Source organism: Pelmatolapia mariae, linkage group LG6, assembly GCF_036321145.2.
Source record: "Pelmatolapia mariae isolate MD_Pm_ZW linkage group LG6, Pm_UMD_F_2, whole genome shotgun sequence".
Lineage (NCBI taxonomy): Eukaryota > Metazoa > Chordata > Actinopteri > Cichliformes > Cichlidae > Pelmatolapia > Pelmatolapia mariae.
Genome location: NC_086232.1, coordinates 28091105 through 28103068, shown reverse-complemented (window position 1 = coordinate 28103068; position 11964 = coordinate 28091105). Strand labels below are relative to the sequence as shown.

The 11964-nt window shown below is 41.2% G+C and overlaps 1 protein-coding gene across 2 annotated transcripts in view; it reads left to right on the top strand.

Moving 5' to 3' along the window:
* Nucleotides 1-2582: 2582 nt before the first annotated feature.
* Nucleotides 2583-11964, top strand: part of tnrc6c2 (trinucleotide repeat containing adaptor 6C2) — a 54272-nt gene continuing 44890 nt past the window's right edge. For both annotated transcript variants that reach the window (XM_063476501.1, XM_063476500.1), the window contains exon 1: nt 2583-3374. The gene's annotated coding sequence lies outside the window, so the exon portion shown is untranslated. The remainder of the gene's footprint in view (nt 3375-11964) is intronic.

The following is an 11964-nucleotide window of genomic DNA, read 5'->3' as shown; positions in this document are numbered from 1 at the left end:
TCTTTTTCTGCATTATGTAGTGAGTGAGGTTTTAACACCGAGACCTGCTTTTGGACTTGGTAAATCCTCAGATCATGTTTGGCTAATTCCACAAAATGAAAGCTCTTGGTAGTACATTTGAAGAGGTGCTTTGTATTTTTGAGTAAGGCAAAAAAACATAGACTGTAAGTGCTGTGAATTCATTTAATGATCCCATAAATCTACCTGATCTTTCATAAACTAGATTTTGATCTCAGAAGGAAAAATACAGTTCGGGATTCTGGTTATGTAATTTGTCTGATGCGCCTGCATTTTATTAATGTGTGTGTGCACATATTAAAGTCTCAAGTAGGAGATACTTTGTCTCGATAAGACGTAGCCAGAGAGCACGTGCATTAAATTTGCATGTCGCCTTGTAACATACAAGTGTGTATACGTGCTTGTGATGTGAGTAAGTGTGCGCGGTAAGCATAGGAATTTGTGGTTTGGTGTATACACATGCATACTTGGGTGAATATGCGCGTGTGTGTGTGTGTGTGTGTGTGTGTGTGTGTGTGTGTGTGTGTGTGTGTGTGTGTGTGTGTGTGTGTGTGTGTGTGCGCGTGTAGCAGACTCTGGCAGCAGGCTTGAAATTAAAACCTTATGCGGAACAGAGCTCGTGATTGAACTGGAATTAAAACAAAAGGCAGAAGAGCACGGAGTAAAAAAAAAAAAAGAAACGGGGAGAGGAGAAGAGGAGAAGGAGAGTGGCGAGAGCAGCAGGAGGAGGGGAGGTGTATTGTCTAAGAAGAGAAGAAGTGAGCGATTGCCACCACTGCAGTACTACAGCTCGTCTGGGTTGTTTCTTATCAGAATGTCAGGCAGACCTTTCCCATTGACTCGCTTCTGTCAGCAGTCTTCTTAAATGTGAAAGCAATTAGGGAAATTGGCGAAGTCAAAGAAACATCTCAAAGACACCTAAAAGAATAGCTGTGATGAGTTGGAGAGCGCATGTGGAACAGGGAGGGATGAGCGCACACTCACATAAAATACATGTGAATGTCTGCACTCAGGGAGAGACACACTCCCTGTCTTTTTTTTTTTCTTAATGCACACACACCTGAGTAGCTCTTGCCTTTGATGGCTGAGATCATGTCAAACCACAGTCTTCGTCTCAAGTCTGAGCTGTCCTTTGTGGCACATACATTTCTGTCTCTTTGATACCTCCTAAGTAATGCACTTTAGTTTTCTTGACCTAATAAATCACTGAATTGACGCTTCAAGTAAGCGTATTATATTAATTCTGGGACAAAATGATTACTAGGAACACAGCTTATTCAAATGGCACACATTACAAGCGAATTCCTGCATTTTCCCTTTTAATAGCCTGAACTACACTTCCCTTAAGGCGTTTCTGAAGGCATTCCCCTCTGCTCTCACCTCTCTTAACCCCTGAGCATGGAGCATCTGCTTTCTCCATTCAGTTGGAGCTTGCTGATTTAATAGCTCTGGGCATATTGCCTTGAAAAGGAGGAAGAAAAAAAACTTTTGGCCAGGGCCCCTGGCTTTCTCATTAGTAGTCTCTCCCTGCGATGTATAGGAGCATTCTCACTGGTCAGCCCTCCTCTTTGTGGAACACAGTCTTGACCTGTTCCCACCACACATTGTCTGTGTGTGTGTGTGTGTGTGTGCATGGAGCGGTCATTTCCATGAGAAAAGAGTGCAGAGAATGGACAGGGGCTGCGTTTTCTTTCTGTGAGATGGCTGCAGACGCGACTGAGGGTGCACAAGGGCGACCTCATCCATCATGTTGTGAATAGGCTAAAATTATCGCCCAGTGTTTCTGGACATCATGTGATGAAGAGATTCTTGACAAAGGTCATCTTGGGTAAGAGCAACCCGGGGCTGGCTCTCTGACCCCAGTTTTTGGGGGGTTTATTTTCACTTGCTTAAATAAAGTTCACAGTGTAACTGCCAGTTGCTTATGGAATTTATACGCATTTACCATTTTAGTTATGCATCACATAATGTATTGTACTAGATAAAATATGAAATCTTATGTAAAATATGTGGACCTTTAAACAAAAACTATAGGTTAAAAGGAGGCTAAAAAATGATTACACATGGTTACTAACAAAAGTAGGTTTGCAACTATAAACATTGTCTTTGCTATTATATTGAGTAATTTGATCCATTCTTAAAATTAAAAAACTGATTGGAGCAACTTTAAGACTTGAATAGCTAATCTGTTGGGCATATAATTCAAAATGCCTATACTTTCTTCATGTATGTTCTTTCCACAGCATGACGTGTCTCACATTTGTTTCTTTTTTTAAGCACACAGTGTTTGCTGCACGCTTCAGCAATTACCCTGGAAATATGAGCTAGCTGCCTCTGTCCCTTTTTTGTTTTGTTTTTTTCCTGGCTGTCCGTCGCATGGATGTGTTAAAAAGGTCCATCCTCGGTGGCCAGTCGGGAGGTTTGAAGACCGGAGGAAGGCGGGGCGAGTGGGCGGAGTTAGTGTTTTGGTTGGTCGGGAGTGACGTATCCGGAGCGACTTCCTGGTCTGTCTGCTCCCTGGGAGGAGGAGACGGAGACTGCAGTGTTGTTAGTTTGAACAAAATGGCTGCGAGACCACTGTCAACGAGAGCTCACTGAACGCCTACCATGAGTGTCCGCTCCGCCGTCTGGATCAACACAGAATGTATTTCCCCGGAGTCGCTACTCATTTTGCATTTGCGGTAGCCAGTCCGTCGCTAGTCGTCCAACCGACGACTTAAACAACAACAACAACAAAAATCTTTTGCACTTTAAAACAAGTTGGGTGGCTGGCTGACGGCCGTCGGCTTGCTCCGCGAGAAGTCATCGGCGATTTTTTTTTTTTTTAACGAAAACTGCCTGATTTCTCTGGTTTGCAAAACCTTGCAACGGTCGACGACCTACGACGCCAACCAGCTAACGTTAGCTTACATAATTTAGCTGCTTTTAAAAGTCATTTTAATCGTGTTCGTATTTTTTTTTTGTTTTTGTTATTAGTGGTGCTTCGTCCGCTTCCCCGCCCCCTCCCCCCGTTAAATCGTGACGTTTTAACAAATTGTTTTTGGTAAAAAATAATTTCACAGCGTATGTGTTTTATTTTTTAATCTTTTTTTCTTCTTGCTCAAAGCATAAATTACCGTACTTGCTGTGTATATATCTGGCTGAGTAGCCGTTGTTTACCTCGGTATCTTGTCACCAAGCTGCTACAGCAGCAGTCGGCTTATCTACCAAGTCTGACTTTAATTACGACTAAATCTCTGCTCCATCTCTTTACGGGTAACTTTAGAAAAGACATCGGAGAATGCTTTTATGCATTTTTCCCCCCTGCCATGCATCGATTCTTAACTGAAAGCTGCCAAAGCTGTGATTAAAGCAAGGTAAGTTTATACATTTAATTTATTTATATATTTATTTAGTTTCTTGGCAAACTGATGAATAATGTTAATCAACGTTTGACAATCAAAAATCGTAGCGGCAGCCGAAAAATGAAAATAGCCGTGTTCCTCTGTAATTAAGCTAAAGTATATCACTCAGCTCTAGTCTCATTGACATACAGACTAAGCCCGGTTAACAACAGCGGTAATACCCCGGCAAACACTCAAGTACTACATCATTAAAACATCCATTAACAGTTTACTAAGCGTGTTTGTTTTGCCCAGATTTCTGCTCACATTGTTTATGCAGGGCATTCTTCGGCAAAGGAAAACACTGATTGAGCCGAGGTATTCTTCCATGTGCCTTTAGACACGGGTTTGATGACTAATTTTAGTGTATTTATTTGAAGGGTCTTGAATATGTTGGGAACTTTTGTGTTATATCATAGCCCTTTTATGATTGGCTGAGTGCGCTGGAGCACACTCTGTACATGTGAGTGTGTAATGTGATGGTTTCTTGGAGCCACTGGGAGAATTGCTTTACCTTTTCCAATGTCTGTGTGGTTATTAGAAGGTAATGGGGCGCTAATTTTATAGTTATAGTTTGATTGCAGATAGCACAGAGTTGCATTAGGGCTGTAACACCTTTTTATATTTTCGTTAAATGTTTTAATTCGTGCCTATCCGATGTAGTTACACTTTTCTTAAATGTGGCAAAGGCACAGTCCCATTTGTTCCCAATTTTCGCTACGCTTCGGTCTATGGTTCAACTGTATCACATTATGTATCTTGTACACCATTGTACATTCCACTACACTAATTCTTAGTACATTATTAGTGTGAATGCTTGTAAAAGCATTCACAGTATTGTTGTTGTAATCTTTATTATTATTATTTCATATTCCGTACGTTTTTTGGCATCTAACTCCTTCAAAACCGTTCAACTTAGAAAAACCATTCAAACACCGTTAGATTCCTCTTCTTTTGGACATGACTGCTTCTACTTTTCTCATTTTTAACATTTATATTTTTAATTTTATTCAACTTTTTCCAACAAAAATTTCCCATGTATTTCAATGGGGAGACCCTTCAAATTCTCCTTCAACTTATTCATTTTTAAACTCTTACTACTTCCACATACGTTGACATAGAGCCACCATTCAAACTTTAAAACGAAGACAAGACATTCAACTATTCAACTTGTATTTATCTTTTCAATATCTTTTATACTTTTTCTTCAGTTCCAGTTTAAGTTTCATGCTGTTTTTTCACCCGTTTCAGAGTTTATAATGGGTGTGTATGGGACGGAATGTTGCCGCTAGAGTGAGACAGCTCAACTGCCAGAGTGGAAGCAGGTCGAAAATTAATCTTAAAATCTTTTTTAAAACTGCTGCTGTGTCCGCATCGTTTGCTCTACAGCCATCATTTTACCCTCAAAACGTAGCCATCGCTGTCCTCTTTCATTCAATGTGTTTACTATTGTAATAGGTGTTATGGTTCTTTCATAAATGTCACCAATGCGCAGCCTACTCCCTCCAACTGCTCCATAGACTCCAATGTTAAAATGGCTCAGAAGGTTCGTTTGAAAATCAGAAGAGCATGGTGTCTTTCCACTGTCACCACGTCCATATAATAAACTCCACATGCATGAAAACCGAGAATTAGGTAGACTAGACATTGCTGCCGCTCACGGTGAAAGAATTTTGTCAATAGGACTTGTACTTTTCATTTGGGAATGATTTGTTTCGGCCTGACTTTTCTGTTCATTTTAAGCAGCAAAAGTGAGGTGCATGTCTGTGTGTGTGTACTGAGCCATTGGGTGCAGTCACTATAGCAACCAGGCTCACACCTGCCTGCTTAACGAGCTCTCTCTCTCACTGTGCCAAGATTCATCTTAAACACTTTCAACTGCTGCTGTGTCCACAGTGTTTGCTCTACAGCCATCATTTAACCCTCAAAATGTCACCATCGTTGTTCTCTTTCCAACACCGTGTCTTTCAAAGCTCAGACATTTAAATTTTTTAAACTGTGTGGATCCAAGAGGAGGGATCACATTTTAGTCATTCAGTGATTCAAAGAACATGAAGTTTTAATATTCATTCAGATGTTTTCTGACTTTGAATTTTCTTTCTCATTTCTTAGGTTTTTCTAATTTACATTTAAAACATTTTCAGCTTTTTTCCAACTTCTTCTGTGTAACCTTTAGCTTTTAGCAGTTCAGCTTTTTTGTTTTCAGTTTAAAATACTTGTATTTTTCATCTCATTCAACATTTTTAACTTAACATTCAGCAATTAATTCATTTCAGTGCATACATTCAGATTCAAGCATTCACACTGCAGTTTCTTCAGAAAATGCACTTTCTAGTTAAACATAGCTGTCCTGTCTCTCCTCCCTCCTTTCCTCCACACCCCTCCTTCCCAACTCGGATTGAACTGTCGCTTTCCATTGCTTCCCCCCTTCGTGCATCCTGTCCCCAGGCACTGGAGTATAGCTTTTAATATCTCCACCGCGTGTCTTAATTGAAGTACATAATTTCCTGTTCAATTTCAAACCCCCTTTTCCTCCACCCCTCCTCTGACATCTCTGTCACCACTGTCTTATCTCTACCGTCACACATCAGTGAGGTGATGAAATGAAAAATGTGCCCAAGCTGTAGTGGCACACCGTACATTTGCAGTCAGATGGGGATGGTTTATTTTTGTGTATGATGGATATATGCACTGTCTGTGAATGTAAATATTTTTGTGGCATATTGAGCCAGTGTCTGCACATGTGCAATGCCTTTCATTTTTTGCCATGGGACTGTGTGACTATTTATGTCTAGCTCAATACCTTTGCCATTAAGTAATGCCCTCCAGTTGTTAATCAGGACTTGAGCGCACCCTAGACGGCCAGCTGACAGACAGGCACAAACACACAGCCCTTTTTTGCCAAGAGCTAAGGGTCCTTCAAGGCTGATGAGTATGCAGTAAGGGGATAGCTCTGAAAAGATGTTTTGGGGGGTGTCCAAAATGAGTGGAGAGAATAGGATTTAGTTTAGTTTTTCTTAAATACCATGCAGTTACCTTTACCATTACCAGACACAACTGTAACTAGCACTTAAACCACAGCAAGTGGCTCATCTCGAAGGCAGTAGGGTAAATTTGGGATTGCACATGGACCTTAGATCACCTTAGATCCTTAGGCAGTGCATGTTATGCTGCAATGAAGGTGCAGGTTTTCTGCCAGAAACAGTCAGGAGCAGTGTGGAGTATCTGGGGGTGTAGCACTGATTTTGCATGCCACTGTCCACCTGCTCTACTGTGATACTGAGGGAGCAGTGCAGTAGTCTCTGTGTACATGCAGCTCTAGCAACTGTTGCTAATGAAAGCAGACAGAGAGAGACACTCTGGGGAGTTTATTCCCTACTTCCAGCATGAAGAGAAAGTACTATACCAACAGTATCGAAACATGTATCGAAATACGCTTAACGTCATTCACATGCAGCAGTGAATTATGTAGTCTGCCCTGCTTTAATTAGTCAACATAAGCAAAGCATTATAAGTTGAACTGCCGATGGGTAAACAGTATTTAAGATTTGCTTGGTTCCTTTTTTTTTTTTTTTTTTTTTTTTAAAGTTAAAAATAAACTTCAATTCATTTGAACTGTATTTATGTGTGGAAAGTGGTTAGCCCACTGTCACTGTTGATGTAACAGTTGTAGTATAAAAATAACTGAAATGTATTAAATGTGCAGAAAGTCTGGCATAAATATTGGTATATGTCCTATTGTCATTAAAATATTTCTGAATTAAATTAGCTCAGTCTTGTGATGTTTACCTTAGTCCCAAAATGCAAAAGGATTCAAAATGAGAAATTTCGTCTCACAGAGGCTCAGACTCAATGAATTGTATTACTACTTTTGCCTTTTTGGCAGCATTGTAGGCAGGAAACACATTACCCATGTTGGCTCTGGATCTAACCAGGCTTTAGGCTGTTGGCATCTAGACACTGTTTTGATTAGAGTGTATTGTAACAATGCCGGGAGGACAAATCTTGGCAGTAACTCCATCTGCAGCCCCTTATCACTAAAGGGGCAGGATCATTTATTTAAAAGGAAACCCAAGGCTTGCTTATCCTTAGTTGACCCTTTGCAGACAAAACATGAACACTAGTGTAAGTTACTATCATTAGCCTTGTTTCCACTGCAGGGCCAAGTGTAAATATACTGTATCCACCATGCATTTTTCTGTACAGTGGTAAAATAGTTTATTTTCCTTGTCAGATATTTTGTTGTGGCCCTGGTGAAGCCCCCTGTAGTTGGACTTGTGTGTGGCTTCTGTTGTCAGTCCTCTCCCCCTGTCATTGACCCTATCCCAGGCCTTAGTGTGGTAGTTACTGAGCCTGTGATTATGAGGCTTTTCAAACAACTGGCACAGTCGCGATAGATAACACGCTTAACACCGCCGCAGGGTGCTCCTCAAGTAAGGGTGCATTGACAGTAGAATCAGCTGGATTGAATAGGGGGCTGCCAAAAGCCATTAACCTCTTCCTCTGCTCACTGTATTGCTATTTTAAAGTCAAGGGGGGCAGGATCTAGATTTACCAAGCAATGGTGTTTGGTTTGGCCATTGTACCAAATGAGTAGTGTTTATGTGGGCACACCCCTAAGGGGGGAGTGTGTCTGTACTTTGTGTTTGCAGTTGTAATAACAGAGCACCAGAAAGCCATAAATGGTTACAGTGTCCTTTGATGGATGTAACCTAGAAAACAAAGCTTTTTAAGTTACATCCATCCATCGTGTAAACCAGGCTTTACTGTTGTTTTGGTATAAGATGGTGATCTCATGTTATGATAGATGTAATCTCCACGTCTTACACTCTCATACCCATATCTGGCATTTCTTGATTGTGAATTTGCAAAAATTGAAGATGCACTCTAAATAGGCAAGGGTGAAATTAGTTTAAGTTGTGAGTAAAAGGTGGCAGTTTAAGGAATCTTCTTGTGATTAGTAGCCACACATACAAACTAAAGGGAGGTGGATGTGTAATTGTCCCCTCCTCCTTATCTAACTTCTGTGCCAATTGAGGGGGCAGGGGCTTTAGGGGCCCACCAAGGGTAAGCTAGGACTGGGTGGAAGCAGGGGGATGGGGGAAGCGAAGCTGAAACCCATCGAGCTGCTGCCTGAGAGTCTTGGCAGGGGTCCAGGGGAATGTTCAATGTGCCGAGGTTTGGTTGGGGCCCCGGTCCCTCCCTCTACTTCATGTTAGCTAATTGGAGAGACGTGGACAGAAGGAGATTGGCATCAGATAGAAACTGACAGAGAATATGCAGGACAAGCAACCATATAATATTCCCATTTCCTGCTCAAAATCAACAGACATCCTTACTCATTATGTAACAGGACTTGGTCCCTACAGCACTAACAAAGCTTGCAGTTAAGGCAGTGTAAATCGCACTAGCATGCACTAGCTCTCCCTTCACTGGGGTCATGGCTTTGGTTGATAATCCACGTCAGTTCTTACCCCTGAACACGAACTTGAATACAATCAATGAACTTTATCCGTCTGCTTTTACATCCATACATCAATAAAAGTAAAGTGGTTTTCACAGCTCAATTTGCACTTCAATGTATGACAAATTATAACAATAGGAAATAAAAATAAATTATGTTTGTTGGTGGCAAATCAGGTCACCTTACAACACAAAAACAACAAGAACAGTATTAAAAGGTAGGACGAATAAAAATAAACATATAAAACAAGATAATAGCTGATATGCAAATTAGCATAGTACAGTAGGCACAAACCATTGAAGGCAGCAGGAATGTCATTTTGCAAGTATTTTTCATATTTAAATATCTTTATTAGTAGTTTTCTCAGTTGTTTTTTTTTTTTTTCAACCAATAGCTGCAAGACATTTCTGAGGATTGTTATTGGCCACATAGACCTAGGGTGGGTATTTATTCTTATTAGATCAGTTAAGCCAATTTTTACTTTAAATTAAAAAAAAAAAGGTCTAATGTTTTATTTCACTTTGATAGATGTAGGCTTTTTTTGTGTCAGAATATCTGTATCTCATCTGCTGTCCAAACAGAAGGAGCTGTTGTGGCTTTTTCTGCCTTTATTCTTTTCCTCTAGGCATTGTTCCTACATCTCTTTGCAGGCTTGCTTCTCACTTTCAGAGGCTGACTGATTGCTTATACTGCTGGCAGTCAGTAAATTGTTGATGGGACATTGTGTATGCCCATGTGCTTAAACATCAATCTTTTCTGAGTAGAACTTTGTCTTTTCAGCCTTGGGTGTGTGATCATTTGGTGGAAAGTAGGGAAATTTTGGTTAGTCCTCACTTCCTGATATACCTTCAAAGGACTCTTTGATGGTTAAGTCTCAGTTTATGACTCAGGTTAGAATAACATTTAGGTGTGGGTAAGGTAGCCAGATGTACTAGCTGACAGAGACAAGTGCCACTGGCAATGGTAGAATTGCTGGCACGCTGACAGTGCAGTCAAGCTATAGAAAGCACTCAAAAATAAACACATACACCAACACATTCAGCTTGACAGCTTCTTCTTGAATTCACTAAGCTTTAGCAGTGGCGATGGCAGGGACCAGGCTTTGCTTAGTCTTGTGTATTGTGCTGTTTTTCAGTTTAATGAGCTGCCACAGTGTTAAAGTTTCATATCTGCTTGGCAGAGGCAGCAGCCAAGACTGTGAGAGAGAATTTTCTGGAAGCAAACCTCAAAGCTGTTATTTATAGCACAACTGAAACTCCTAATATGTGGTTGTTTGACTTTTCTTCCTCCCCAGTATTCCCCCCGCCGAACCAAAACACTGCTCTCCAGGGGCCATCTCTTCTTTACAGGTTTTACCAACATACAATATGTATTCCACAATTCACTGAGCAAGCCTAGTCTAATAGCAATAAAGTGCACTGTATATTTTCATAGACCATTTTGACCACCGGCTGTAAGCAAAGCCGATATGCACTGTATGCACAGGATGCTTACAAACCGAGCACTCACTGAGACTGAAGGATAGAAAACACAAGAAGATTGTTATTAGCACTTACCAACCGTGGAATTTACAGGCTTGTTTTCCCCAAGCTGTTCAGGTTGAGAAAACACAAATGCACTCCCACACACATTTGTGGAGATTAGTTGGCGTGTGTTGCAGTATTAGCAGGTATTGAGGAATTATTCCCCAGGTAAAGGCTGCCTAAAATGTTCCATGTAATAAGGCTCTGGAGAGTCTCATAGCTTCCATAATACCACAGGAATGGGTGGGTTTCTGAATGGCAGCGGTGGCAGATTTACCACAATCTGTGGTCACGAGTCTTGACTCTGTTATTCTCCCCCTGCCCCAAGAGAGGAAACTCCTCTTCCTACTCTTGTGTTTGTGGTGTTGTCTGCAGCCATTCCAAACATGATCCTCCATGTTTTGATTGCTCTTCTTTTTGTTTTGAAGTCCTGTGTCTCCCTTTCATTGTAACGCAGAGAATAACATTAGCACAGTTATCCTCCATTTTTCCCATTCTCTACCAGCCTTGCATTATTTTTTCCCCTCAACCTTATTTTCGCTGTCTGGTTCTCTTGACACTAGTGATCAAGGTGTACGAATATTTCAGCCCCCCCCCAACTCCACCCCTGTCCTCCAGTCTCTCCTTGGTCTGCCAGCCTCAATAGAGCTTCATTCAGTTTTGTTTCCAACTCCTCTCCAGTGAGGATTCTTTTGGTCTTTGCCCTTTTCCAGCAGTATTTTCTCTTTCTCTGTGTGCCCTGTCTAGTTCTCTGGCGGCTGTCGTTCTTAATTGGTATTGCTCTGCGTATGCTTTCATCCTCCGCCTGCTCCCTTTTCTCCATCCCTCCTCCCTCTTTTCTGCATCCCTGGCTGAAGAAGACAGGCATCAGACTGTCTGCTCCCGTGTGTGTGTGTGTCTGTGCTTTTATGCATGGTTGGTGTGTGTGTAGTGAGTTTCTAACCTCTTTCCTGTATAATAGCATGTTTCTTGTCATGTCTCCTCCTCTGTAACTTATCCCCACATATAGAGATATTAAGCAGTTGCATTTAGCATAGTAAGAAAGGGGGATCCTGCTTGGATATGAAATCATGAGTTTCCAGTGGTCAGTTTGGTCAGTAGTCAGTTATAATAGTTATAATACACAATTGAGCTCTGTAGTTACAACACGGAGACACATTTCTTTTTCTTTCTTTTTTTTTGTTGGGTTAAATGCACCATGCAACTACCTTTGCATTGATTTTTGTCTTTTTATCTGCAAATCTCCATATGTCATTTAACCATACCTTTTAAGGGCAAGAATATGAGCTGATTGCTGGTTATTGGCTGTGGTGTTGCAAGTCCCTTTAATTTAAGAGAACCTTAAGTGACACACGCTGGCTTTGTAGGTCATTAATGTCAAAATGGGAAATGTTTCCCTAATTGCGGAGTCATACTGCCAAAGGGGGTAAACCTGATGCTGGGGAGTGTGGCAGAGAGCGATACAGCCCAGAATCACTGCTGAGGAAGTGCTGCTGTCAGCAGTACTGAGGAAGGGGGAGAGAGGCAGGTAATGCAATATGTGGGGTCAACAGAGGTCAGGAGGGAAGCTAACTTT